Source organism: Centrocercus urophasianus, unplaced genomic scaffold, assembly GCF_019232065.1.
Source record: "Centrocercus urophasianus isolate 14NV4802_14NV808 unplaced genomic scaffold, USGS_Curo_1.0 seq_13, whole genome shotgun sequence".
In the NCBI taxonomy this organism is placed as follows: domain Eukaryota; kingdom Metazoa; phylum Chordata; class Aves; order Galliformes; family Phasianidae; genus Centrocercus; species Centrocercus urophasianus.
The window spans coordinates 16,174,578-16,183,823 of NW_024884475.1; the positions used below are offsets into that span (position 1 = coordinate 16,174,578).

Sequence of the window (9,246 nt, forward strand, 5' to 3'; positions counted from 1 at the left end):
CTGCTTCTGTCTGTGCTCCAACATGTCCTGGGGTCTTTGAACCACGAATTGCTCAAATTTGACTCCAACATTTATAAACAAAGTTTTTGTTCTTCCTTTGCTTTCTTTTCATGGGAAAATCCTGCAGTGTCATAGATGCCTGGGTACCCTTGAAGGGCAGTTTACAGCAGTTCTATATTGGTCCAGAAGCGTGCAGAAAATTGGGGAGCCTATATGACTCTGAAGTTCAGCCTGGAGAAGAGAAGGCTGCAGGGTGACCTCGTTGCAGCCTATCAATACCTGAAGGGAACCTACACCCAGGAAGGGAGTAAACTCTTCAAAAGGGCTGACAACAGCAGGACTAGGGGAAATGGATCCAAGTTGAGGGAGGGAAGATTTAGGTTGGATGTTAGGGGGAAGTTCTTTACAAGGAGAGTGGTTAGGCCCTGGAACGGGCTGCCCAGGGAGGTTGTGGATGCCCCGTCCTTGGACGTGTTCAAGGCCAGGTTGGACGGGGTCCTGGGCAACCTGATCTGATTGTGTGTGTTTGGTGGCCCTGCTAGGCAGGGGAGTTGGAACTACATGATTCTTGAGGTCCCTTCCAACCCGGGTGATTCTGTGATTCTGTGAAGTGTTCCCCAGATCTAGTCCTACCTTAGCAAAATGCACTGAGTTAGCCATATCTACATGTAGTACATAATGAAATTCATACTTGAATGGCAAGTACTTTGCATGCTTTTTTGTAGTATATTACCAATGATGTATTTTCTCATATAGTTATTACTTATTTCTAAAACCTTCATTACACAAGAAGTTAAAAAATAACTTTCTCTTTTTAAAACGTTGATTTGTTTTTCTTGCAGAGAATGTGCTACAAAATGTCGAGGTAAGCATTAGTTAAAGGGCTACTACACCACGCCAGCAGGAGCAATTTACTTCTTATGCATATATTCCTGAACATTTTGTTCCTTTTCTTTTTGTGAATGGGAGCCACTTTCTTAGAGCAGGCGAGGGCCTTCCTCCCCCCGTTCCAGCCCTTTCTTCATCTGCTCAACAGCAGGGACATGTTGAGGGCATGGGCAGTGGAGGTACACACAGCCCGTCTGTGCATTAACAGATACAGCTGCACCAAATAAATGCAGTCTACAGACATTTCAAGCTGAAAACTCAACATTCTCTGCGTGTTAAAACTGCATTAAGCTGTTTAATTGTTTTGTGATTACCAGAGCACTTACCTTGTGAGGATATTAATTAACTAGGCATAAAGAGACCAAGTTTCTCTGTAAGGAGAGAGACTTTTTTTTTTTTTTTTTTTTTTTAACTTATTCCAGTTCCTTTTACTTTCCAGCTAAATAGATCTTGCCTGGGAAAGAGAAAAAAAAAAAAAAAAAATGGGTCTAAATGCAAATTAACATTACTGTTTAAATATCACAGACCATTTTCTCTGAGCCCAGTTACAATAACTAGTAATTATAAAAATTGCTTGCCTTGGGCTTCTGGCTAAGCCAATGCTAAACTTGTCCTTTTATTAGATCTGTCAAACTGAGTTAATTATCTTTATGATAATAGATGTGCCTTACCTCAAACAAAACAAATACCCTTATAATTAGCTTTTTAGTTAGAATTTTAATTTATTTATAAAGACTGTTTGTTTTGTTTCTTTTTCTGCTTCACAGAGAAGTTTGATTTTTAACAGGTTACTAGTCAGCTTTGTCATTTTTCAGAGAAAACACTCTCTATTTTGACTGAAAGGATCTGTGGTTAACACTGTATCTCCTCAAGCCACTATTGAGCACTGTGAATCTGTGTGTGTGTGTTGGTGTGAAAGACATGCTAAAGGACAAGGGGAAGAAACAAGGCATATTCTTTTAATCCGGAAAGTTCTCTTTGAGCTGACTTTTGAAACAGCACATTAACTGAATTTAATAGTGAAGAGTGCCAGCAAACACTAATCCTAGCTGCATGTTTTCTTTTGAATTCATGTTCTGAAGTCAGAGCTGAACTTCTCTTCAACTACTGAAAATAGAAAGCATAGCCTGGTTTAATATATCTCTGTCTCCACAAAATCCCTTTCAATCTCTCTCTCTTTCTCTCTTCTTTTTTCCCTTCTTATCTTCCTTGTGTATTCTCTGAGCCCATTCTGCAAGCCCTCCAAGCAGAGCTCCCAGTAAGAACTGAGGCATGCAGGATGGGATCTATGCTTTATTCAGGATTTCAGATGTATTTCTTCAATAAAGTAAGAAAAATACATCATGCATCAGCAACAACTATTATTTTCTAAACAAGAAAGAAAAAATAAAAGGAAGAGATAAATACTTTTACATTTAAGCCTGGTGGAAAATGCAGTCTATAGTTTAATAAGTTAAGGAACATGGTTAGGAAACAAGTGCCTTGTCTGTTGTCTTCGTTCTGTCACAGTGATAGGATCAAGTTGGACTTCTCAAATAAAACTTTCGTAAATTTTCCAGATCTGAATGTCCCCAGGTAAGTAATGCAGTCCTATCTGGAAACACTGTCAGACGCTCAGCTCATTTATATTTCTACCAGCATTTGAGATGCAAGCATTTGATGAGGTTAACTAAAACTGCTTTATCATGTCTGATTCCCTCCTACTGAAGTAGTTAAACAGGCTTGATATGCAACAAATGTAAGTGGAATGTGAATAAAAATGTGGTAGCAATTACAGTAGGAGGAGACATTACCAATATTTACAAGTTTTTCAATTAATAAAGTAATTTCAAAAGTAAACAGCTTTGCAACCAAATGAACATAAATGCAGCTGTTTGGTAATGAAAAACATGCCCATTGCTATGCACCTTGTATAAGCGTATGAAAGGGAAAAATGGCTCAGTTAAAATCAACATAGATATATCTTTCCACTCTCTATGCACATAAAAGCCACAAAACTTATAAGCACCTCAGAAGTACAGAAAATAATACGTAACAGTAAATACTCAATATCAGACAAATGTAGTAGTGATAAATGTGATATACAAATTTCTGTCTGCAATTAAAAAAATCTTCATTCATTTTTCATAATTCAAAACTCTCTGGTGAAAAAAAAAATATTTCTGTGGCCACTAACTAAAATTGACGTGATTGAAGGTTATATATTTTCCTTACTTTGCGGGGTCTATTTGGCTGGTCTAAGTCATTGTATTTTTTGAAAGATAGCAGGAGAAATGAAAGAGAAGGAGAGAATAAAAAAAAAAAAAAAAAAAAAAAAAAAAAAAAAAACAAATGTAAAAACAAACAAAAATGGAATTCCAACCTGGAGGGGACTTAAAGCAGGGGGGGGGGCAGCTTTTTCCACAGTCTAATAGAGGTAGGACAAATGGGAATGGATTTAAAAGAGGGGGAATTTAGGTTGGATGTTAGGAAGTAATTCTTCACTTAAAGTCTGGTGAAGTGCTGAAACAGGCTGCCCAAAGAAGTTGTGGATATTCCATCCCTGGAGGCACTCAAGGCCAGGTTGAATGTGGCCCTGTTCAACCTGACCTAGTGGATGGCAATCCTGCCCACAGCAGGGGAATGGAGCTTGATGAGCCATGCCATTCTATGATTCTATGAAAAATTTTAGATGTGAGAGATGAAAAGTAAATGAAATAGAATGGTCTTGCAACACTCCATTGTAGAAGAAAATTTTCATACTTATCATACTTGCTTGGGTGCAAAATCTTTTGATTAGGAAGACTGATTTTATAACTACTGAGATCCTTCTGTACTTTTCCATTAGTTCCCTGTAGGTAGCAGGACTACATGTCTGCTTGTTTTTCTGGCAGTAAAGAAGAGACACTCATGGCACATTCTGCTTTTTGGTGAAGCTTAAGCCCCTGAAGCCCTCATACTGATTGCCTATACCTGTTGGTATCCCAACAGAAAAGGCTTCCACTCATGGGAAATCCTAGTTATCTCTGTTGAAGCAGCCAGTACATGGACTGCACCTAGAAAAAAAACATATTTAGAATGGTAAATAAACCCTCACAAGCCTAAAAAATCATACCTAAAACTGGCATATTGCTTTTCACTATAGATGAAGAAGACTGATTGCCCCAGAAAGCCATTTGCTGTTAGATTCTTTTGAAGGTTGATCTCTATTTTTCTAAGTCAAGGTGCAATACCACAACATAAGCCAAATTAAGCTGAGGCTTCTTCAGTCACCTCTCATACCTAGCTCAAAATTTCTTGGTCCTTTGTGTCTGCACTGGTGCTTGTCTGATATTGTATTGAGCTGGTGCAGGGAGCTGAACAAGCAAGTTTTTTTGTGTTTTTTTTTTTTTTTTTTGCCAGATTAGTTTTCTGCTAGCTTCACCCTCTGACCCATCTCACTGTGGTGCCGGATGAATACTAGTTCCCCTACAGATGGGAATATGAGGGTAGAAGGGTGTTTTTAGTGGCTTTTGTTCATGGGACAGCAACCCCAGGCACTGATGCTGCATAGCTATGCATCAGCTGGGTGGTTTTGAATGATTGCTGACATTCTCTTTAGCCAAGCTATTATTTTATCTTCCTGAGAACATTCTTAAGAAAAACTTTGGATCTACATCTTTGTTAAGCAAAATAACAGAAGAGAAAAAAAAAAAAAAAAAAAGACAATACTCTAGATAGATCCCAGCTTTCTGTATATCTCTGTTTTTAAGTTGTCCTGATTAGATGGGGTGATTGTCATGTATAAAGGTAATTGAACTTTGGAGTTAAATCACGCTATTGCCGCTGCTGTTTATGCTCACATTAGAGTAAGAAGTCTGAGTTTATTGTGGGCATATATGTGCTTTCTCGTACTGAAACATACTGTAACACTTCTTGCTCAAGGAACTGATATTTTACATGGAGATACAATAAACACTCTACTGCTATAAAAACATACTTAAGATGTAGATGTTCCATACATAGCACATAATATTAACAGAGATTAAAATATTGTATGTGATAATCCTAGCCAACACCAGATAAATAGTAGAGTTTGTTAGGACTGCTCTCAAGTAATCATTATCTTCTCTCCCTCTAAAATTTTCCAAAATTTGAATTAGTCACAATCACCTATGAAATATATGGGTGATCTGGCACTGGAACAGGCTCCCCGGGGCAATCGTCACAGCCTCAAGATGCCAGAGTTCAAGAAGCATTTGGACAATGCTCTCAGACATGGGGTTTGAATTTTTGATTGTTCTATATGGAGCCAGCATCTGGACTCAATGATCCTTGTGGGTCCCTTCTAGATCAGGATATTCCGTGATTCCATGTTACAAAATCCAACTGCAAACTAATGTTAATTTCTCTATGAACTAATGCAAAAGACCATAAAAGCATCTATCTTTACAATTATGTGACAAATTGCATAAAAACAGAGACCTGTTAATCACCAAAAGGTTATCTTCAGGAAAGGTCAAAGCAGTACTTGACTCTGCTCTGCTCTGTTAGAGCTCATATAGATCCTATACTCTTCTCACAGTCCAATAAGGACAAATACACCACAAAATGGACTGAACAGTGTTAGTCTTTTTTTTTTTTTTTTAAATTTTGAGTGACATTTTCATCCCTTGCTATTTCAAAGTGAACTTCAAAATGAATTACAGAAATTTGTTGCGTATTTTCTCTACAATTGGTCCCCTGTGCACCACCAAATATGAATGTTAACTAAACCAATGGGAGAGAAAGTTATTAAAGTTGCAAAGTCCAGATCTTCCAAAATTAGGAAATGTCACATTTAAGGCTACAACTTTAACTCAGTCCTTTTGGGCATATGTATTGTGATGGAAGTTTTAATTAGTTTCCACAGGACTACTACTTTGCAGGATGGAAACACAGTACGCATCACTGCTGCTTGCCCGTAAAATTCAAGATTATGAAAAAGCCTGCTACGCAGGATAAATGTTGTTTCTGAAACATCTGAGGAAATGTAGTGTATTTAAATGTGTATATAAATTCTTTGCATTTGTATGTACTGTACATTATTATGAAAGTTACTCTCCTCATGAGATTAATAGTGTCAATTAGGCTGTCAGGGATGAGCGAGTCTGTCATGTGGGCTTTGACAGAATGCTTGGGTTGATTAGCTTCATGCAGATATCATAGCTTAATATTTACATTTGAGTTACTGATGTTTTCACAAATGCTCTTTGAAAATTTTCTGCTCACAGGACTGTATTAATAAATATGATATCTTATAAAAAACATCATATAATATGATATCTTATAAAAAACAACTCCACATCACTCAAATATGTTAGTTTACATAGGTTGCAGTCATAATTATCAAATCAAAATTAAATCACCATATTGTATTACTATATGAACAGACCAAAACAAAAACCAAAAAAAAACCATCATTGAGTGATTTTGTTTATGACTGCTGAAGACAAAGCCAGGTTTCTTATTCCTGTGTTTAATTTCTAGAGTGAGTAATATTTAGTGTTTTTTTTATTTAGTGCTGCAGAAGGGAAAATCTTCCATCCGTAGAGGGAATACATCAGTGTTTTGCTGGCAGACTACATATCGGACTGTGCAGTTGATCAAGCACCTGCAAGCAGGTGAAGGGGCCATAAACCTCTTGGAATCCTTTTGATGCTTCCTATTTGTATGTCTTCCCATAGTGGATCTCTCTTTTTGATCAGCAGTTTCCCAGCTTCGGAAGAGGACAGAGCTGCTATTACGCCTTGCTGAATACTGAATGGGAGCAGGTAAGAGAATGAAGAGTTGTGTTTTTGATGGGCTAGCAGTATTGCTCCTGCATTGCTCTAAAATGCAAACACAGTTCTCACGTACAGACCAGCAGGACCATGAGTGTTTTGTGTTTTTTTTCCCAATTCATAAAAGAGATCTTAAATTTTTAAGAGGATAGTACAATGTGTCAAAGGCAGATTTCCTTCAGAATATCATATATGGCTCTCAGCAGGGCTTTTAGTTTTCGATGATTTTTGTTATATATACCATCTGCTTTCACTGGTGTCCTGACCAAATCTCCTCTTGGATGCTGTTTCAGGGCTGTATATCTTAGACATTGCAAGGTCAGAATTCCAGGCAAGGTATTATCACTGTGCCAAAAGGTAAACACCTTCTCAATTTTGTTTGTATTCAAATTAACCTCCCTTTGACTTCTAGTCTGGACTGTGAAATTTGGCCCCAACCAGTAGCTCTAATAAAATGAGTGAAAATAAAGTATGAAAATGAACTTACAAATAAATGTACAAAATCTAAGTAACACAACATTAGAAAATCCTGAATGAAATATGTCTTATCCCACGTATAGCTTCCATGATGCCTACCACACAGACTAGGTTTTCAGCTGTTTAGCATGACTTTTGTCCATTCTGTTTCTCTTTCTGGGTCACATGTGCTCTCCAGTGAGACTGCAGGGAGTTCAGGGAGGATAAACTTTCCTGACAGGTTCTTAGAATCGCAATTCAATCTTTACTACTTCTGTATGGGAACTGCTGAATCACGGCCTGAAACTCTGATTGATCACCTGAGGCGAACAGTAAGTCAGCCCTGGGAGCACAGGTGAAGGCAATTCACCTGTGCTGCCGGAAGAGGTGGAGCCTGACTGCACCTCTCCTAGACCCATTTAAGAGCTGACTACCAGTAAGAAAGGATCTCTTCTGGAGATCCCTCCTCTGGAGTTTTGCAGTGGGTCCAGGATACAGGTAAGCCTTCTATCTATTTTCTTTATGTTACTATAATCTGCTTTGCCAAACTCTCTTGTTTATTTCATAATTGTAACATCTTTATTTTCATTCATTATATAACTTCCCTACCTCGATCCATCTGTAGCATAAATAAGAATAGCCAATGGACTGATCTAAACCAAAGTAGTAATAGGTTATTGTCCCCCACACCATGGTATTGAAGGATATATCATGGGCTTGCTAAGTGAGGATAGGGAAAGGCCAGGGGCTCCTATGTTGGTATTTCATAGAATCATAGAATCATAGAATCACCAAGGTTGGAAAAGACCTAAAAGATCACCCAGTCCAACCGTTCACCTATTCCCAATAGCTCCTACTAAACCATGTCCCTCAACACAACATCCAGTCTTTCCTTGAACACCCCCAGGCTCGGTGATTCCACCACCTCCCTGGGCAGTCCGTTCCAGTGCCTGACCACCCTTTCTGAAAAGTAATACTTCCTAATGTCCAGCCTGAATCTCCCCTGCTGTAGCTTGAAGCCATTCCCCCTGGTCCTATCACTAATGACACGAGAGAAGAGGCCGACCCCCAGCTCACTACAACCTCCCTTCAGGAAGTTATAGCGAGCAATGAGGTCTCCCCTGAGCCTCCTCTTCTCCAGGCTGAACATTCCCAGCTCCTTCAGCCTCTCCTCATATGGCCTGTGTTCCAGACCCCTCACCAGCTTTGTTGCCCTTCTTTGAACCCGCTCCAGGGCCTCAATATCTTTCTTGCAGTGAGGGGCCCAAAACTGGACACAGTACTCGAGGTGCGGCCTCACCAGTGCTGAATACAAGGGAACAATCACCTCTCTGCTCCTGCTTGCAACACTGTTTCTGATGCAAGCCAGGATGCCATTGGCCTTCTTGGCCACCTGGGCACACTGTCGGCTCATATTCAGCCGAGCATCAATCAATACCCCCAGGTCCATTTCCTCTACGCAGTCCTCCAGCCACACCGCCCCAAGCCTGTAGCGTCGCCTGGGGTTGTTGTGGCCGAAGTGCAGGACCCGGCATTTGGCCTTGTTGAAACTCATCCCATTGGCTACAGCCCAGCTCTCCAGCCTGTCCAGATCCCTCTGTAGGGCCTCGCTACCCCCAGGCAGATCCACACTTCCAGCCAATTTGGTGTCATCTGCAAACTTACTGAGGGTGCGCCCTCAGTAAGTTTCACCTCAGCTTTCACAACATCAAAACCTGCTGTATCATAGATAGTGGATCACTGTTATGGAGTAAGTAACAGTAGAGGAAAAGATAAAAAGGATGGCTCAAGATAAATGTATTCAGAAAGAAGAATTTAAAGAAACACCAAGAAAATGGATGAATGACAGAGGTAATCAGGGAGGTAAAGGAGACTAAGCAAACGGTAAAATGAAAATAGTAAGTGAATGACAGAGAGGAAAAATACAATGAAAGTAAAAATTAACATGTAGGATAAGGTGAGATTGTCAGGAACCTTGGATGTTCAGGTAAATATCTTGACTTCGTCATATATATTTGTGTTGCAGTCACGCCAGGAGAAAGACTGTGAGCAGTATGGTGGTGCAAGACAAAACATATCATTTGGAACTTAAGGAAAGGCTATACTTAGCTGGTAGATTTGG

General features: G+C 39.4%; 1 long non-coding RNA gene across 3 annotated transcripts in view; it reads right to left on the bottom strand.

The window, feature by feature from the left end:
• Nucleotides 1-593: 593 nt before the first annotated feature.
• Nucleotides 594-9,246, bottom strand: part of LOC122156953 — a 23,947-nt gene continuing 15,294 nt past the window's right edge. For all 3 annotated transcript variants that reach the window (XR_006167723.1, XR_006167721.1, XR_006167724.1), the window contains exon 4: nt 594-1,342. This is a non-coding gene — a long non-coding RNA (uncharacterized LOC122156953). The remainder of the gene's footprint in view (nt 1,343-9,246) is intronic.